Raw genomic sequence first — 21,068 nt, forward strand, 5'->3', positions numbered from 1 at the left:
TTTTTTTAACATCTTTATTGGAGTATAATTGCTTTACAATGGTGTGTTAGTTTCTGCTTAATAACAAAGTGAATCAGCTATACATATACATATATCCCCATATCTCCTCCCTTTTGCATCTCCCTCTTACCCTCCCTATCCCACCCCTCTAGGTGGTCACAAATCAGGGAGCTGATCTCCCTGTGCTATGTGGCTACTTCCCACTAGTTATCTATTTTACATTTGGTAGTGTATATATGTCCATGACACTCCCTCACTTCGTCCCAGCTTACACTTCCCCCCTCCCCCTGTCCTTAAGTCCATTCTCTACATCTGTGTCTTGATTCCTGTCCTGCACTTAGGTTCTTCAGAACTTTTTTTTTTTTTTTTTTTTAGTTTCCATATATATGTGTTAGCATACGTATTTGTCTTTCTCTTTCTGACTTACTTCACTCTGTATGACAGAATCTAGGTCCATCCACCTCACTAGAGGTAACTCAATTTCGTTTTTTTTTATGGCTGAATAATATTCCATTGTATATATGTGCCACATCTTCTTTATCAATTCATCTGTCAATGGACACTTAGGTTACTTCCATGTCCTGGCTACTGTAAATAGAGCTGCAATGAATATTGTGGTACATGCCTCTTTTTGAATTATGGTTTTCTCAGGGTATATGCCCAGTAGTGGGATTGCTGGGTCATATGGTAATTCTATTTTTAGTTTTTTAAGGAACCTCCATACTGTTCTCCATAGTGGCTGTATCAATTTACATTCCCACCAAAAGTGCAAGAGGGTTCCCTTTTCTCCACACCCTCTCCAGCATTTATTGTTTGTAGATTTTTTGATGATGGCCATTCTGACCGGTGTGAGGTGATACCTGATTGTAGTTTTGATTTGCATTTCTCTAATGATTAGTGATGTTGATCATCCTTTCATGAGTTTGTTGGCAATCTGTATATCTTCTTTGGAGAAATGTCTATTTAGGTCTTCTGCCCGTTTTTGGATTGGGTATTTTGTGTTTTTGATATTGAGCTGCATGAGCTGCTTGTAAATTTTAGATATTAATCTTTTGTCAGTTGCTTCAGTTGCAAATATTTTCTACAATTCTGAGGGTTGTCTTTTCACCTTGTTTATGTTTTCCTCTGCTATGCAAAAGCTTTTAAGTTTCATTTGGTCCCATTTGTTTATTTTTGTATTTATTTCCATTTCTCTAGGAGGTAGGTCAAAAAGGGATCTTGCTGTGATTTATGTCATAGAGTGTTCTGCCTATGTTTTCCTCTAAGAATTTTATAGTGTCTGGCCTTACTTTTAGGTCATTAATCCATTTTGAGTTTATTTTTGTGTATGGTGTTAGGGAGTGTTATAATTTCATTCTTTTACATGTAGCTGTTCAGTTTTCCCAGCACCACTTATTGAAGAGGTTGTCTTTTCTCTATTGTATATTCTTGCCTCCTTTATCAAAAATAAGGTGACCATATGTGCAGGGGTTTATCTCTGGGTTTTCTATCCTGTTCCATTGATCTATGTTTATGTACTTGTGCCAGTACCATACTGTATTGATTACTGTAGCTTTGTAGTAGAGTCTGAAGTCTGGGAGCCTGATCCTTCCAGCTTCATTTTTCTTTCTCAAGATTGTCTTGGTTATTCAGGGTCCTTTGTGTTTCCATACAAATTGTGAAATATTTTGTCCTAGTTCTGCAAAAAATGCAATTGGTAGTTTGATAGGGATTGAATTGAACCTGTAGATTGTTTTGGGTAGCATAGTCATTTTCACAATGTTGATTCTTCCAATCCAAGAACATGGTATATCTCTCCATCTGTTTGTATTATCTTTAATTTCTTTCATCAGTGTCTTATAGTTTTCTGCATACAGGTCTTTTGTCTCCTTAGGTAGGGTTATTCCTAGATATTTTATTCTTTTTGTTGCAATGGTAAATGTGAGTGTTTCCTTAATTTCTCTTTCAGATTTTTCATCATTAGCATATAAGAATGCAAGAGATTTCTGTGCATTACTTTTGTATCCTGCTACTTTACCAAATTCATTGATTAGCTCTAGTAATTTTCTGGTAGCATCTTTAGGATTTCCTATGTATAGTATCATGTCATCTGCAAACAGTGACAGCATTACTTCTTCTTTTCTGATTTGGATTCCTTTTATTTCTTTTTCTTCTCTGATTGCTGTGGGTAAAAATTCCCAAAGTATGTTGAATAATAGTGGTCCTGTTCCTGAACTTAGAGGAAATGGTTCCAATTTTTTACCATTGAGGATGGTTTTGGCTGTGGGTTTGTCATATATGGACTTTATTATGTTGAGGTAAGTTCCCTCTATGCCTACTTTCTGGAGGGTTTTTATCTTAAGGGGTTGTTAAATTTTGTCAAATCGTTTTCTGAATCTATTGAGTTGATCATATGGTTTTTCTCCTTCAATTTGTTAATATAGGTTATCACATTGATTTGTGTGTATTGAAAAATCTTGCATTCCTGGGATAAACCCCACTTGATCAAGGTGTATGATCCTTTAATGTGCTGTTGGATTCTGTTTGCTAGTATTTCATTGAGGATTTTTGCATCTATGTTCATCAGTGATATTGGCCTGTAGTTTTCTTTCTTTGTGACATCTTTGTCTGGTTTTGGTATCAGAGTGATGGTGGCCTCATAGAATGAGTTTGGGAGTGTTCCTCACTCTGCTATTTTTTGGAAGATTTTGAGAGGGATAGGTGTTATCTCTTCTCTAAGGTTTTGATAGAATTCACCTATGAAGCTATATGGTCCTGGGATTTTGTTTGTTGGAAGATTTTTAATCACAGTTTCAATTTCAGTGCTTGTGATTCGTCCATTTATATTTTCTATTTCTTCCTGGTTCAGTCTTGGAAGGTTGTGCTTTCCTAAGAATTTGTCCATTTCCAGGTTTTCCATTTTATTGGCATATAGTTGCTTGTAGTAATCTCTCATGAGCCTTTGTATTTCTGCAGCGTCAGTTGTTACTTCTCCTTTTTCATTACTGATTCTATTGATTTGAATCTCCTCCCTTTTTTTCTTGATGAGTCTGGATAATGATTTATCAATTTTGTTTATCTTCTCAAAGAATCAGCTTTTAATTTTATTGATCTTTGCTATTGTTTCCTTCATTTCCTTTTCATTTATTTCTGATCTGATCTTTCTGATTTCTTTCCTTCTGCTAACTTTGGGAGTTTTTTGTTCTTCATTCTCTAATTGCTTTAGCTGTAAGCTTAGGTTGTTTATTTGAGATGTTTCTTGTTTCTTGAGGTAAGATTTTATTGCTATAAACTTCCCTCTTAGAACAGCTTTTGCTGCATCCCATAGGGTTTGGGTCATCGTGTTTTCCTTGTCATTTGTTTCTAGGTATTCTTTGATTTCCTCTATGATTTTTTCAGTGATCTCTTGGTTATTTAGTAGTGTATTGTTTAGCCTCCATGTGTTTGTATTTTTTACAGTTTTTTTCCTGTAATTGATATCTAGTCTCAGAGCACTGTTGTTGTAAAATATACTTGATATGATTTCAATTTTCTTAAATTTACCAAGTCTTGCTTTGTGACCCAAGATATGATCTATCCTGGAGAATGTTCCATGTGCACTTGAGAAGAAAGTGTATTTTGTTGTTTTTGGATGGAATGCCCTATAAATATAAATTAAGTCCATGTTGTTTAATGTATCATTTAAAGCTTGTGTTTCCTTATTTATTTTCATTTTGGATGATCTATACATTAGTGAAATTGGGATCTTGAAGTCCCCTACTAGGATTGTATTATTGTTGATTTCCCATTTTATGGCTGTTAGCATTTGCCTTATGTATTGAGGTGTTCCTATTTTGGGTGTGCCAATATTTACAATTGTTATATCTTCTTCTTGGATTGATTCCTTGATCATTAGGAAAATAGATCATTGATCTATTTTGTCTGATATAAGAATTGCTACTCCAGCTTTCTTTTGATTTCCATTTGCATGGACTATCTTTTCCCATCCTCTCACTTTCAGTCTGTATGTGTTCCTAGGTCTGAAGTTGGTCTCTTGTAGACAGCATATATACTGATCTTGTTTTTTATCCATTCAGCCAGTCTATGTCTTTTGTTTGGAGCATTCAATCTATTTCCATTTAAGGTAATTATCGATATGTATGTCCTATTGCCATTTTCTTAATTGTTTTGGGTTTGTTATTGTAGGTCTTTTCCATCTCTTGTGTTTCCTGCCTAGAGAAGTTCCTTTAGCATTTGTTGTAAAGCTGGTTTGGTGGTGCTGAATTCTCTTAGCTTTTGCTTGTCTGTAAAGGTTTTAATTTCTCCATCGAATCTGAATGAGATCCTTGCTGGACAGAATAATCTTGCTTCTAGATGTTTCCCTTTCATCACTTTAAGTATGTCCTGACACTCCCTTCTGGCTTGCAGAGTTTCTCCTGAAATATCAGCTGTTAACCTTATGGGGATTCCCTTGTATATTTTTTGTTGTTTTTCCCTTGCTGCTTTAATATTTTTTCTTTCTATTTAATTTTTGATAGTTTGATTAATATGTGTCTTGGCATGTTTCTCCTTGGATATATTATGTATGGGACTTTGTGCTTCCTGGACTTGATTGACTATTTCCTTTCCCCTATTAGGTAAGTTTTCAACTATAATCTCTTCCAATATTTTCTCAGACCCTTTCTTTTTCTCTTCTGCTTCTGGGAACCCTATAATTTGAATGTTGGTGCATTTAATCTTGTCCCCGAGGTCTCTGAGACTGTCCTCAATTCTTTTCAGTTTTTTTTTTTTTCTTTATTCTTCTCTGCAGTAGTTATTTCCACTATTTCATCTTCCAGGTCACTTACCCATTCTTCTGCCTCAGTTATTCTGCAATTGATTCTTTCTAGAGAATTTTAAATTTCATTTATTGTATTGTTCATCATTGTTTTTTTTTCCTTTTAGTTCTTCTAGTTCCTTGTTAAACATTTCTTGTATTTTGTCTATTCTATTTCCAAGATTTTGGGTCATCTTTACTATCATTGCTTTGAATTATTTTTCAGGTAGACTGCCTATTTCTTCTTCATTTGTTTGGTCTGTTGGGTTTTTACCTTGCTCCTTCATCTGCTGTGTGTTTCTCTGTCTTCTCATTTTGCTTAACTTACTGTGTTCAGGGGTCTCCTTTTCGCAGGCTGCAGGTTCGTATTTCCCATTGTTTTTGGTGTCTGCCTCCAGTGGTTACAGTTGGTTCAGTAGGTTGTGTAGGCTTCCTGGTGGAGGGGATTGGTGCCTGTGTTCTGGTAGATGTGGCTGGATCTTGTCTTTCTGGTGGGCAGGACCATGTCCGGTAGTGTGTTTTGGGGTGTCTGTGACCTTATTTTGATTTTAGGTAGCCTCTCTGCTAATGGGTGGGGTTGTGTTCCTGTCTTGCTAGTTGTTTCACATAGGGTGTCCAGCACTGTAGCTTGCTGGTTGTTGAGTGGAGCTGGATCTTAGTGTTGAGATGGAGATTTCTGGGAGAGCTTTCGCCATTTGATATTACGTGGAGCCCGGAGGTCTCTGGTGGACCAAGGTCTTGAACTCGGCTCTCCCACCTCAGAGGCACAGGCTTGGCACCAAGACCCTCTCAGCCACATGGCTCAGAAGAAAAGGGAGAAAAAAGAAAGAAAGAAAGAAAGCAAAAAGTAAAATAAAATAAAATTATTAAAATAATAAATAAGAAATTTATTAAATATAAAAAAATTAAAAAATAATTTAAAAAAGAAATAAAAGAAAGAAAGAGAATGGAGAGCAACCAAACCAGAAAACAAAGCCAGAAATGATAACAAGTGCTGAAAAGAAAAAAAAAAAAAGGACAGACAGAACCCTAGCATAAATTGTTAAAGCAAAGGTATATAGACAAAATCACACAAAGAAGCATACCCATACACACTCACAAAAAGAGAAAAAGGAAAACAAAAATCTATATACATAAAAAATGGGAAGAGAGCAACCAAATCAATAAACAAATCTACCAGTGATAATAAACTCTAAACACTAGACTAAGGTAAACATAAAACCAGAAACAAATTAGATGTGGAAAGCACACCCAAAGTCTACAATTGCTTCCAAAGTCCACCACCTCAATTTTGGGATTATTCGTTGTCTATTCAGGTATTCCACAGATGCAGGGTACATCAAGTTGATTGTGGAGATTTAATTCGCTTCTCCTGAGGCTACTGGGAAAAATTTCCCTTTCTCTTCTTTGTTCGCACAGCTCCTGGGCTTCAACTTTGGATTTGACCTCTCCTCTGCGTGTAGGTCACCTGAGGGCGTCTGTTCCCGCTCAGACAGAATTAAAGGAGCAGCTGATTCAGGGGTTCTGGCTCACACAGGACATGGGGAGGGAAAGGTACAGAGTGCGGGGTGAGCCTGCAGCGGCAGAGGCCAGCATGATGTTGCAACAGCCTGAGCCTGTGTGTTCTCCCAGGGAAGTTGTCCCTGGATCTGGGGACCCTGGCAGTGGCAGGTTGCACAGCCTCCCAGGAGGGGAGGTGTGGATAGTGACCTGTGCTTGCACACAGGCTTTTTGTTGGTTTCAGTAGCAGCCTTGGCGTTTCATGCCTGTCTCTGGTGTCTGCGCTGATAGCCACGGCTAGCGCCTGTCTCTGGAGCTCGTTTAGGTGGTGCTCTGAATCCCATCTCCTCCCACACCCCGAAACAATGGTCTTTTGCCTCTTAGGCAGTTCCAGACTTTTTCCTGGACTCCCTCCCAGCTAGCTGTAGTGCACTAGCCCCCTTTAGGCTGTGTTCACACAGCCAACCCCAGTCCTCTCCCTGGGATCTGACCTCTGAAACTGGAGCCTCAGCTCCCAGCCTCCACCCACCCCGGCGAGTGAGCAGACAAACCTCTCAGGCTGATGAGTGCTTGTTGGCACTGATCCTCTGTGCGGGAATCTCTCTGCTTTGCCCTCTGCACCCCTTTTGCTGTCCTCTCCTCCATGGCTCCGAAGCTTCCACCCCCCCGCTATCCCCCATCTCCGCCAGTGAAGGGTCTTCTTAGTGTGTGGAAACCTTTCCTCCTTCACAGCTCCCTCCCAGAGGTGCAGGTCCTGTCCCTATTTTTTTGTCTCTGTTTTTTCTTTTGCTGTACCCAGGTACATGGGGAGTTTCTTGCCTTTTGGGAAGTCTGAGGTCTTCTGCCAGCATTCAGTAGGTGTTCTGTAGGAGTTGTTCCACATGTAGATATATTTCTGATATATTTGTGGAGAGGAAGGTGATCTCCACGTCTTACTCCTCTCCCATCTTGAAGGTCTCCCCATCACCTGATTTTTTGATTCCCAACTAAAGATCCCTGGTGTCAGGTTTTCACACCCTACCTTACCTGAGCCCGTAGTTATGGAGCTGGTTCACCATTATCTCTGAAAATACTCTCTTTTGTTTCTTAAAGATTCTCAGTCTTAGTTATTTATAAATTTATATACAGAACTAAATGATGATTAATGACAAATATCATTTGGGTTTATGGATCCTTACAATTTTTCCTTTTCTTTAGGAATTCTCACCCTAATGGAAAGTAGTCTTATTAAAGTTTTGTATATTTGTAAGTTTATAAGAGTTTAGAGGTTTAGAATGGAGTGGGGAGGGGGATCATTTTCTCATGGTCCTCTCTAGTTGGTGAACCAAATTAGCTCAGTGTACCTATCTATCACCCTCACATTGTTCCTAGTCTGTTTCACATTGTTCTCGGTATGGAATTTGTTTCTTTTCCTTCATTTTCATAAAACTGAAAAAAACAAAACCAACAATCATAAAAGCAGTATTCACAGAACACATTGGTGTGTGTAGAAAACTTCATTAAAGGTTTGGAGGAAATGGAGAGATTGACATAACAGAAAGACAAACAACTAGAATTTTAATGCCAGTTCTCTTATTCCTAAAAGTACCTTTCTGTTCCATAGCTCAAGCTTCAGTTGTCTCCATGTTACCCCATCCTCCTTCCGTTCTGCATCTTTTTTTTCTTACTATCCCACAAGTTCATGTTCTTTTCCAGACAGAGCAGTTTCCCTATTATGTTTGTGCCTTAGATCCTAAAGACCAAATCCTCAGCTTCTCATTTTCTATTTTCAAGAAGGTGATCAAAGTATATTTCTAAAAAGATATAATTTCTTCCTTAACAGTAGAGAACAGCTGTTAAGAATGCGTGAATATATATAGCCCTCTACAGAATGATAAAGCATAAAATTGTGAAGAAAACCTGAAGCTAAACTTTGTCAACATTAATCTCAGAAAGAGGAACTGTTCACTGCTCCGATTGGATGGGAATACATACTTAAAAGGCAGAAGTAAGAACTAGGTGATTAAAAAAAGAAATCAAAACATGACATCACAAAGATATTTACTTCAATTTCTTAATAAATGTTACTATATGAGCAATTTTAAGGAACCGACATAAACCCTAAGATAAATATAATTTCGTATCTAACACCTGACTATTCTGTAGAAGTTTTTTCTCACCCTAGACAAACCCAGACTTGAAATCTGAACTTGATAACTTTCTTTGAAACAATGCTTTTTCAGTTAGAGCTCTCACTTTTAGCTCATGTCATAAATTGCTGGGCTTTGCTCCAAAGTGCCCTTGCAATGAGGAGAAGGAAGAGACTTGGACCTCAGAGGATCTGACCCTGCTATAGAACTAATCATTAAGTGTTGTAGCCTCCCTGATATTGGCAGACGTGAATGTCCAGGGAGCTCCAATGTGGTGGCTGGGGCTCAGCTACAGTGGTACTACATGAATGATAGTGCTCAGCCTCAGGCAGATGGCAGTGTAGATCTATTTAGAGAAAGGACAAAACTAGTAAACTGTCCCTCTGAGAGAGGAGCCTGGAAACAGTTAAAGTGAGAGCACTTCAGTTTGTGTGCTAGGTTTAGGGAAAGGTTTCTATACTAAATGTTGGAGAATCAAAATCAGGGAAAGGGCAACAGAAGACCAGCAAAGTAGATGTTAAGTGAAGGCTGTGACTCAAGAGCTACAGATGCCCTGAGCCTAGTCCCTGTGAGCATTGCACATGGCTCATCCCCTATCCAGTCTACAGTGTTGGGACTGAAGGGCTTACAAGTGAAGTGCTTAGGGACCCTGTGTAAGCAGAGCTGGGGAAGGCAAGAGGTGATAGTTCCCTGAACTTATTCAAGACACAGTCTTGGTTGGTTGGTGGTTGTTGTTGTTGTTTCCCATTAACCCAGAGTTCTGTGTTGCCTGACTTCCTCTCAACAAGATGATTACATTAATCATGCACCATCATATCTTGCCTCTAGAAGCTTACCCCACTTATATTTATATTTCATTAACCTGTTCTGTAGTTTCTCTGTTTCTTAATTTTCAGACTCTTTTCCAAATTCCTATATTTTGACTCATGCTATTCAATTTGCCTGGAATGATATTATTCTCTTCCTCTGCCTCCTTTTTTTTTTTTTTTTTTTTTTAAGAATTCTAACCATTCTCCAAAGCTCAGCTCAGTGCTACTCCTTCCTTGCTGGAAGCTAGATCAGAGCCTCTCAGACTGGGGAGCTGTTCCTCTTTTGCTTCTGTGATCACCATAACATATCAGCACTCTCTTAGCACTTAACGTATTACATTAAAATTACACTGATTACATTCTTGTCTCCTCCAGTGATGGAAACTGTTCATTTTGACACCCTCAGCCCCCAACACAGTGCATCAGATGTATTTTGTGTTCAGTTAATAGTTGCTAAATCAAATAATCTACACGGTTATAAAGAAACGTTTTGTTAGGAAACTGGCAAGTGACCCTTTGAATGTCTATACACACAATTCTTTAAAAATAATAATTCTATTTGGCTTTTATAAAAATGATAATTTTTATAATGAAAATATTTTAAATAATAAAAAAAATAAACAGAAAAAGTATGAAAAGTAAAAAAAAAAAAAAAAAAAATTAGCACACATGCCATTAACCAGAAAGAAACTAAGGTTAATATTAGGGGAAAGTTATATTGACATCTCTCTATGCCTATATCCAGACAGATAACAATCATTTTATAAAAATTGAACATGATATTTTGATTATAATTTTAAAATTTAATTTTATTTGAATTTATCAAAAGACAAGAAAGTGAAATGAAACTAAAGTATTGGATTTTGGATAAACATTTCTTCATCATGGGAAATAGTCACCTCTAATAAAACTTCCCTCTAAGGTGAAGACATAAACATTAGGAGGAATATTAAAAGTTTAGAATCATTGTGCTTTTTCTTATTATGGATTTCAATTTTATATAGTATAGACTCCCTGCTGTGACAGAAAAGGAAAATGACACTCTCACGTCTCCCTACTTTTTCTCCCACCACCTCTGCATTAATGTTAGTCATATTTTAATTTTTATTTTGTCAGGCACCATACTATTTCTATATATTTGAAATTAAACAGCCTAACTAAGAAGTGTATTAGTGTCAATTTTTCCATAATAGTTTTTTTTTTTTTAACACATGATCTTTCAATCTGGAGGTTCAGATGTTTCTTTATTTCAGAGAAAAATATTTTCCAGCATATTTCTGAATACTTCTTATTCCATTTGATGGCTTTCAATCCTAAGACCTCAATTATTCTTTTTTTTTTTATTCAAACAGAAAGTCACAAAAATTATAATCATCCTCATCAGTTCACTCAGTCCCATGTAATTAATTTTTTTCATCTTGATCTTTTGTTAGCACTTTTATGAATTCATCAGTTTTCCATTAGAGTTCTGAAAATGCTTATTCATTCAGTTCAGCAGTAGAGTCAGTTACCAAAATCCTGTGCTTGTCAGAGTCTTTTCCATGAATTCCTTGAAGATGAAACCCTTTTATAGGAACATTTTTGCAAAAGCATCAGAGTACACCCAGAACTGTCTGTAAATGACAAAAGACTTTAAAATGACCATGGTTAAAGATTTGATGAAAGTTCATAATAATGCAATTGACAAGGAAATTTAGTTATTTCTGAGATATACATTTTAAGGTAATAACTAGGATTATGACTTATAACATTATACCAGAACATATAAGATTTTTAGGAATTTCATGTAATGTCTGAAACATTTATATTAACATATTTCCATAAAAATATCCTAAAGAAAGTTAAGTATTAGTTGTTTTTTGTTTCTTTTTTTTTAATTTTTGAATTTTATTTTATTCATTTTTTTATACAGCAAGTTCTTATTAGTCATCAGTATTATACACATCAGTGTATACATGTCAATCCCAATTGCCCAATTCAGCACACCACCATCCCCACCCCCCCGTGGCTTTCCCCCCTTGGTGTCCATACATTTGTTCTCTACATCTGTGTCTCAACTTCTGCCCTGCAAACTGGTTCATCTGTACCATTTTCTAGGTTCCACATACATGCGTTAATATACGATATTTGTTTTTCTCTTTCTGACTTACTTCACTCTGTATGACAGTCTCTAGATCCATCCACATCTCAACAAAAGACTCAATTTCATTCCTTTTTATGGTTGAGTAATATTCCATTGTATATATGTACCACAACTTCTTTATCCATTCATCTGTTGATGGGCATTTAGCTTGCTTCCATGACCTGGCTAGTGTAAATAGTGTTACAATGAACATTGGGATGCATGTGTCTTTTTAAATTATGGTTTTCTCTGGGTATATGCCCAGTGGTGGGATTGCTGGATCATATGGTAATTCTATTTTTAGTTTTTTAAGGAACCTCTATACTGGTCTCCATAATGGCTGTATCAATTTAACTTCCCACCAACAGTGCAAGAGGGTTCCCTTTGCTCCACACCCTCTCCAGCATTTATTGTTTGTAGATTTTCTGATGATGCCCATTCTAACTGGTGTGAGGTGATACCTCATTGTAGTTTTGACTTGCATTTCTCTAATAATTAGTGATGTTGAGCAGCTTTTCATGTGCTTCTTGGCCATCTGTATGTCTTCTTTGGAGAAATGTCTGTATATGTCTTCTGCCCATTTTTGGATTGGGTTGTTTGTTTCTTTAATATTGAGCTGAATGAGCTGTTTATATATTTTGGAGATTAATCCTTTGTCCGTTGATTCATTTGCAAATATTTTCTCCCATTCTGAAGGTTGTCTTTTCATATTGTTTGTAGTTTCCTTTGCTGTGCAAAAGCTTTTAAGTTTCATTAGGTCCTGTTTGTTTATTTTTGCTTTTATTTCCATTCCTCTAGAGGTGGGTCAAAAACGATCTTGCTGTGATTTATGTCAAAGAGTGTTCTTCCTGTGTTTTCCTCTAAGAGATTTATAGTGTCTGGTCTTACATTTAGGTCTCAAATCCATTTTCAGTTTATTTTTGTGTATGGCATTAAGGAGTGTTCTGATTTCATTCTTTTACATGTAACTGTCCAGTTTTCCCAGCACCACTTATTGAAGGGACTGTCTTTTCTCCATTGTATATCCTTGCCTCCTTAATCATAGGTTACTTGACATAGGTGCATGGGTTTATCCCTGGGTTTTCTCTCTTCTTCCATTGATCCATGTTTCTGTTTTTGTGCCAGTACCATATTGTCTTGATTACTGTAGCTTTGTAGTATAGTCTGAAGTCAGGGAGTCTGATTCCTCCAGCTCCGTTTTTTTCCCTCAAGACTGCTTTGGCTATTCGGGGTCTTTTGTGTCTCCATACAAATTTTAAGAATTTTTGTTCTAGTTCCATAAAAAATGCCATTGGTAATTTGACAGGGATTGCATTGAATCTGTAGATGCTTTGGGTAGTATAGTCATTTTCACAATATTGATTCTTCCAATCCAAGAGCATGGTATATCTCTCCATCTGTTGGTATCATCTTTAATTTCTTTCATCAGTGTCTTATAGTTTTATGCATACAGATCTTTTGTCTCCCTAGGTAGGTTTATTTCTAGGTATATTATTCTTTTTGTTGCAATGGTAAATGGAAGTGCTTCCTTAATTTCTCTTGCAGATTTTTCACCATTAGTGTATAGGAATGCAAGAGATTTCTGTGCATTAATTTTGTATCCTGCAACTCTACCAAATTCATTGATTAGCTCTAGTAGTTTTCTGGTGGCATCTTTAGGATTCTCTATGTATAGTATCATGTCATCTGCAAACAGTGACAGTTTTACTTCTTCTTTTCCAATTTGTATTCCTTTTATTTCTTTTTCTTCTCTGATTGCCATGGCTAGGACTTCCAAAACTATTTTGAATAATATTGGTGAGAATGGACATCCTTGTCTTGTTCCTGATCTTAGAGGAAATGCTTTCAGTTTTTCACCTTTGAGAATGATGTTTACTGTGGGTTTGTCATATATGGCCTTTATTATGTTGAGGTAGGTTCCCTCTATGCCCACTTTCTGGAGAGTTTTCATCATAAATGGGTGTTGAATTTTGTTAAAAGCTTTTTCTGCATCTATTGAGATGATCATATGGTTTTTATTCTTCAGTTTGTTAATATGGTGTATCACATTGATTGAGTTGCCTATATTCAGGAATCCTTGCATCCCTGGGCTAAATCCCACTTGACCATAGTGTATGATCCTTTTAATGGGTTGTTGGACTCTGTTTGCTAGTATTTTGTTGAGGATTTTGCATCTATATTCATCAGTGATATTGGTCTGTAATTTTCTTTTTTTGTAGTATCTTTGTCTGGTTTTGGTATCAGTGTGATGGTGGCCTCATACAATGAGTTTAGGAGTGTTCCTTCCTCTGCAATTTTTTGGAAGAGTTTGAGAAGGATGGGTGTTAGCTCTTCTCTAAATGTTTGATAGAATTCACCTGTGAAGCCATCTGGTCCTGGACTTTTGTTTGTTGGAAGACTTTTAATCACAGTTTCAATTTCATTACTTGGGATTGGTCTGATCATATTTTCTGTTTCTTCCTTGTTCCGTCTTGGAAGGTTATACCTTTCTAAGAATTTATCCATTTCTTCCAGATTGTCCATTTTATTGGCATAGAGTTGCTTGTAGTAATCTCTTAGGATGCTTTGTATTTCTGTGGTGTCTGTTGTAACTTCTCCTTTTTCATTTCTAATTTTATTGATTTGAGTCCTCTCCCTCTTTTTCTTGATGAGTCTGGCTAATGGCTTATCAATTTTGTTTATCTTCTCAAAGAACCAGCTTTTAGTTTTATTGATCTTTGCTATTGTTTTCTTTGTTTCTATTTCATTTATTTCAGCTCTGATCTTTATGATTTCTTTCCTTCTACCAACTTTATGTTTTGTTTGTTCTGTCTCTGGTTCCTATAGGTGTAAGTTTAGATTGTTTATTTGAGATTTTTTTTGTTTCTTGATGTAGGCTTGTATAGCTATAAACTTCACTCTTAGAACTACTTTTGCTGCATCCCATAGGTTTTGGATCATCGTGTTTTCATTGCCATTTGTCTCTAGGTATTTTTTGATTTCCTCTTTGATTTCTTCAGTGATCTCTTGGGTTTTCAGTAATGTATTGTTTAGCCTCCATGTGTTTGTGTTTTTTACGGTTCTTTCCCTGTAATTTATTTCTAATCTCATAACGTTGTGGTCAGAAAAGATACTTGATATTATTTCAATTTTCTTAAAATTACTGAGGCTTGATTTGTGACCCAAGATGTGATCTATCCTGGAGAATGTTCTGTGCACACTTGAGAAGAAAGTGTAATCTGCTGTTTTTGGATGGAATGTCCTATAAATATCAATTAAATCTATCTGGTCTATTGTATCATTTAAAGGTTCTGTTTCCTTATTTATTTTCATTTTGGATGATCTGTCCATTGGTGTAAGTGAGGTGTTATAGTCCCCCACTATTATTGTGTTACTGTTGATTTCCTCTTTTATAGTTGTTAACAGTTGCCTTATGTATTGAGGTACTCCTATATTGGGTGTATATATATTTATAATTTTTATATCTTCTTCGATTGATCCGTTGATCATTATGTAGTGTCCTTCCTTGTCTCTTGTAACATTCTTTACTTTAAAGTCCATTTTATCTGATATGAGTATAGCTACTCCTGCTTTCTTTTGATTTCCATTTGCATGGAATATCTTTTTCCATCCCCTCACTTTCAGCCTGTATGTGTCCCTAGATCTGAAGTGGGTCTCTTGTAGACAGCATATATATGGGTCTTGTTTTTGTATCCATTCAGCAAGCGTGTGTCTTTTGGTTGGAGCATTTAATCCATTCACGTTTAAGGTAATTATCAATATGTATGTTCCTATGACCATTTTTTTAATTGTTTTGGGTTTGCTTTTGTAGGTCCTTTTCTTCTCTTGTGTTTCCCACTTAGAGAAGTTCCTTTACAATTTGCTGTAGAGCTGGTTTGGTGGTGCTGGGTTCTCTTTGCTTGTCTGTAAAACTTTTGATTTCTCCATTGAATCTGAATGAGATCCTTGCTGGGTAGAGTAATCTTGGTTGTAGGTTCTTCTCTTTCATCACTTGAAGTATATCATGCCACTCCCTTCTGGCTTGTAGAGTTTCTGCTGAGAAATCAGCTGTTAACCTTTTGTGAGTTCCCTTGTATTTTATTTGTCGTTTTTCCCTTGCTGCTTTCAATAAATTTTCTTTGTCTTTAATTTTTGCCAATTTGATTACTATGTGTCTTGGTCTGTTTCTCCTTGGGTTTATCCTGTATGGGACTCACTGCGCTTCCTGGACTTGGGTGGCTATTTCCTTTCCCATTTTAGGGAAGTTTTCAACTATAATCTCTTCCAATATTTTCTCAGGTCCTTTCTCTCTCTCTTCTCCTTCTGGGACCCTTATAATGCAAATGTTGTTGTGTTTAATATTGTCCCAGAAGTCTCTTAGGCTGTCTTCATTTCTTTTCATTCTTTTTTCTTTATTCTGTTCTGCAGCAGTGAATTCCACCTTTCTGTCTTCCAGGTCACTTATCCTTTCTTCTGCCTCAGTTATTCTGCTATTGATTCCTTCTAGTGTAGTTTTCATTTCAGTTATTGTATTGTTCATCTCTGTTTGTTTGTTCTTTAATTCGTCTATGTGTTTGCTCTTTAATTCTTCTAGGTCTTTGTTAAACATATCTTGCATCTTCTCGATCTTTGCCTCCATTCTTTTTCCGAGGTCCTGGATCATCTTCACTATCATTGTTCTGAACTCTTTTTCTGGAGGGTTGCCTATCTCCACTTCATTTAGTTGTTTTTCTGGGGTTTTATCTTGTTCCTTCATCTCATGCATAGCTCTCTGCCTTTTCATCTTGTCTATCTTTCTGTGAATGTGGTTTTTGTTCCACAGGCTGCAGGATTGTAGTTCTTCTTGCTTCTGCTGTCTGCCATCTCTCAATTATTCTTATCTGGATAATTTTTGTTGTTTCTAACTATTATCATCTCTTGAATTAATTTAATCTCTCTTCCTTTCCCTCCACATTCATTCTGTGACAATACATCCTTTCAGGAAATGTCTTTCTGAAAGAACACCTCTGTATCTATAGAAGTTCTGTGGTAACATCTGAGCATGATAGAGCCTGGGGTGGGGCTGGATGAATTTATGAGATTTACAGGTAAAAGGGCTGTAGATTACTAGTCCGTTAATTACCTTATCTGGTTGTTGTCAGACAGTGGACCCAGGTGAGAATTCCAATGTGAACTTGATTGTGTTACTTTTTTCTGGTGGAGACTCCATTTTCTTATTTGTAAATTGGAGTTCATAGCACATTCTTTATTGTGCTATTATCAGCCAAATTAAGATAGTGTGATGTGGCTGATACATCATAGGTCTTCAATGTATATTAAAACAAAACTCTAAAACAACTTGAGTTTGAATAGTTAAACAGTACTAGACAGTAATCTGATTTTTCTAAAAGGAAATTTTTGTGTTACACTTAAGGATCGATTCAGTGAAAAGTGATGAAAACTGGGTGGCATGTGTAGTTAATTTTGGAGTGAGCTAAGTGACTGACTTAATAAGGTAATCAGCAGGAGCTAGATAATTAAAGAGGGGTGAAGAAGAGTTCCTGAAAAGGTCCAAGTTTGTCCCAGGCAGAGGCATCAATAAGAAAATGGATGTGAAAGTGTTCCATAAAATGTGAAGTTCAGTAGAAATATTTGCACTTTTTTTCTTGTTTTGAGAGATGTCATGATTCTAGAAGAACAAAAGGGCTTTGGAATTAGGCAGCCTGAAATTTGTATGTCACACTTGCCATTTAATAACTGTCATATTGAATATGTTTTTTCTTTTTTAAACCTTATCTCTATCTCATTTCCTTTTAGGGAGAATTGGAAAGTTAATTCTAACTTTGCAAGACTCTTAGAATTAGCATGTGAAATAACTTCACATAGTTGCTTTCTGGTAGATTGCGTTATTGATCTCAATTCCTTCTCTCTCTCTATGTTTGCTGCATGAATTTGCAGTTTATCCTTCTAGAGGTGGGTCTCCTCCCTTTGACTTGAGTATGGACTTCTACCTTGAATTGGCAGAAGATATGACACAAGTGGAGGCTGGAAATATGCTTGCTGATTCTGCTTGCCCTCTTGTGCCTCTGCCATTACCATCAGAGGAGCTTCCTGTGATTTGCTGGTAACCCTTCGAGCTGGCACCCATAATGAAGACATATGTGGGAGACCAGAGACTAACCCGCAGTGAGGAGTCAGTTTGAAGCAGATATCCCCACTTAAATTGGCTGATCCACTTGAGAGAAGAAACACTCACTGAGTTCCCGTAAGGTTGTTACACAGTGCTATAGTGAGGATAGATGACTGATTATCTGACGCATACCACGTGCTTTAAATAAGTGTATATGATAATTTATATGATTATTAGTGGCAATGGTATGACCATCTTTGAAGAGGAAGTTGAGCAAAGCAAGAGCATAAATAATTAAATAAGAGTTTTTTTTTTTTAGCAGATTACCCTTGTGGCATTTTTAAAGATCACAGAGGATGGGAGACACAGATCTTCATGTTTCCCCAGTTCCCAGAAATAACTTTATATGTTGTCTAAACTGAATCCCATAAGCATGGATTAGAATTAATAAAATGGATAACGAAATACAAATCAACAAGTATGATTGTTGTGTTGTAGCCAATCTGAAGTGCAGAGAAAGTGCTATTAGAAAATTCTGTAAATAATACAAACCTTGCTCTGGGTTTACACTTTTGATGAATAGGAGTAACCCATGCTAGGGAGCTCTGCACTGTAGAGATCCCATGCTCACTATCAATCAGACCTATGTTCAAATCTTATCTCCTCCCTTTCCTAGCTAGGTGGCTTGATCCAAAGAAATAGGCACTCTGTGTCTTATCTCAAGTGTAACATCTTAATTAAATGTGTGAATTAAACAAGATTATAATGGTGCTTGACACATTGCTTATCTAAGGGTAAGCAGTAAAGCATGGTCAACTGTGTAATTCAGAGGATTCCAGCTTAGCATCCCTTGGCAAAGGGTGAGGATAGAATGTCAACATTGACCATTCAGGTCCAGAGTCACATCCATAATCTTCTGTGGCCAGCCCTTGTTTTCCTAACTGGGGTCTCCAGTGGGCTTCTTACATTAAGTCCATTTTCTTTCCACTTGAAGCCTCCTATTTCACAATTTAAACCCAGCAGCTCCTCAGAGTATGCACAGTTTGGTGCCCTGTTGCCTTCTGCCTTGAAAATCCAAATGCATATGGACGCCACAGGTGGCTGTCTCTGGAGTCAGTTTCTTTTTTACAGCTTTCTGCCCTCAAGCATTTCTTTGTTTTAGAGAAACTAGATTTTCAAAATGGATCCATACCCAGAGAGTTTACACATCTTCGTAAAAAGTATCATGTACTAAATAATGAAATGTGTGTGTGAATGCCAAAAACACTGTAAGCAAATTACATAGCAACCTGCTCTGTAATGAATCAGAGTATTTTTCTTCCATTTAAATGCATTAAAAGAGCAATTTCCTGATCCTTCAAGGGTAAGTGAAAATTCTAACCATTTATTTTTATAATTGAGTCTGTCATTTGGTATGCACTTAAAAAAATAATGTACATGTTTTTTTGGCCACTTGTAAAACGGGCATCATCCATTACCTAACCTGCATAATATGGGGGAGAACAACTGAAATGTACAGCTTGGAAAATGGAATTTGGGAAGGAGGATATATTAAGTATGGACAGAATTATTCACCAAGGTGCTGGTAAGCCTGAATACACTAAATGTTTTTTTTTTTTTTTCCCTTGGATACTATTCAACCCTATCTTTTTGGTTTGAGAATTAAATGAAAGTAGAAGTATGCTAATGAAGCCTCTTAATGCCAAAAGCAATGGAATTGTATTGAGCCATTAAAAGAGAAATTGGTAAGACATTACTGAGTATGAAGACATTATAGGTATATTCTTTTAATTTTATTCCAAACTTATTCTCCTTGGTGGCTATTAATAGCACCTCATAATTTGCTCCATTTTTCTCAAAAAGAAAAATTTCCCCAAAGAGAGGCAGATCACCATTGTTTGTATGGCTTCAGTACATTTTTAACACTCCCTTTAATAGAGAATATTGCCAAAGTCATACTTACTGGGAAATTAAAGAGTGCTTTGCATAAATAAGGGTGTTCAAAAATGGTATTTTAGGGCTTCCCTGGTGGCGCAGTGGTTGAGAATCCGCCTGCTAATGCAGGGGACACGGGTTCGAGCCCTGGTCCGGGAAGATCCTACATGCCGCGGAGCAACTGGGCCCGTGAGCCACGATTACTGAGCCTGCGCGTCTGGAGCCTGTGCTCCGCGACAGTGAGAGGCCCGCGCACCGCGATGAAGAGTGGCCCCCGCTTGCCGCAACTAGAGAAAGCCCTCGCACAGAAACAAAGACCCAACACAGCCAAAAATAAATAAATAAATAAATAATTTTTAAAAAAAGGTATTTTATGGTTCTTTTAAGGATACCATCTTCAAATGTTGAAATGAAAGGATAAACCTTTTCCCAGAACTCTTAAAACCAGTGATAATGGCATAACAACATGGCTCTTTCTTTTGCTATGGCTGATTTCCACTGGAGGGATTCTCCCCTGTCCGAGGTTCTAGGTTAATCTGAGCTCAGTTCTGTTGTCTCTACTGCAAGTTCCAGATCAGACTTCTTCTAAGCTGCCTGTCTTATTTGCTAGGCAATCTTTGTAGGGTTATTTCCCACCCTGTATTTTCACTTCTATGTGTCCCTCTCCTCCTCTCTCTCCCATGATACTGTTTGTCATTCTTTGTAAGCATGAAATCATACTAGAAGTTTAATGAACAGAAAATACTATAAGGCACATAAAGCAAATATTAAAATGTCTGGATTGTGAATGGATATTGACAGTGCAAACACAACCTCAGGCCATTTGCCTTATTTTCTTATCTTTAATCCAACTACCACCTCCTTTCCCAGGGCTTGGAAATACAGCCTTTTGGAGGTAAACTTCTTTGCCTGAGCCTACACAGTTCCCGGATTCCTAGAACTATCTCTGTTGTAATGGTTTGGGGATCCTTCAGTATCCTAGTTGTGTACTTATCAATGTTCATTCTTCTCCAGGGTTAGATTAGAGGGCAGATGGGAAACAACTTACTCAGATTCACATCAGAAGAACATTCTTCTCTGCCCCTAAAACTTAGGACCTTTTTCCAAATATATTTCTCCTTCTCCTATTTATAAATACCCCAAAAGGTAGCCCTCTACCCACCTGCATCAGAATCATCCAGGGGTGTTTTAAAAAAATTCAAATTCTTGGGCTCCTCTCTATAAATCTGCTGAGCCAGAATTTTAGGAAGTGGGCCAGGGAATTGAAATAGTTAAAAACTCTCCAGGTGATTTCTATACACATTAGAATGTGTGGACTGCCACAATAAATGGCACCATTAGCCACCCAATTGTTCATGCCAAGCTCTGACAGTCAATCCCGACGATTTTATGACTTTCACCCTCCCCACGTTTAATCAATAACCTAACCTACAAATTTAGCTCTTAGGGATGTCATGATTATAAAAGATACCATCTGAGACAGTGATTTATAATCTGATTAGGTAGGACACTGAAGCATTAAATTAATTAATTCCTATGTGCAATTTACACTTTTCACAAAACTTAAAGATAAATACTCCTTAGGGAATAAGATGCTGAGTCGTTGAACAAGATGCTAAATCAAAGCATGAGTGAAGTCTAATCTACCAGATTCCCTCATCCCTGCCGGGTTCCTAGCTCCTCTTGTTTATCATTTCCCAATTACCTTTCC

This window comes from Balaenoptera musculus, chromosome 13 (genome assembly GCF_009873245.2).
Source record: "Balaenoptera musculus isolate JJ_BM4_2016_0621 chromosome 13, mBalMus1.pri.v3, whole genome shotgun sequence".
Classification (NCBI taxonomy): domain Eukaryota; kingdom Metazoa; phylum Chordata; class Mammalia; order Artiodactyla; family Balaenopteridae; genus Balaenoptera; species Balaenoptera musculus.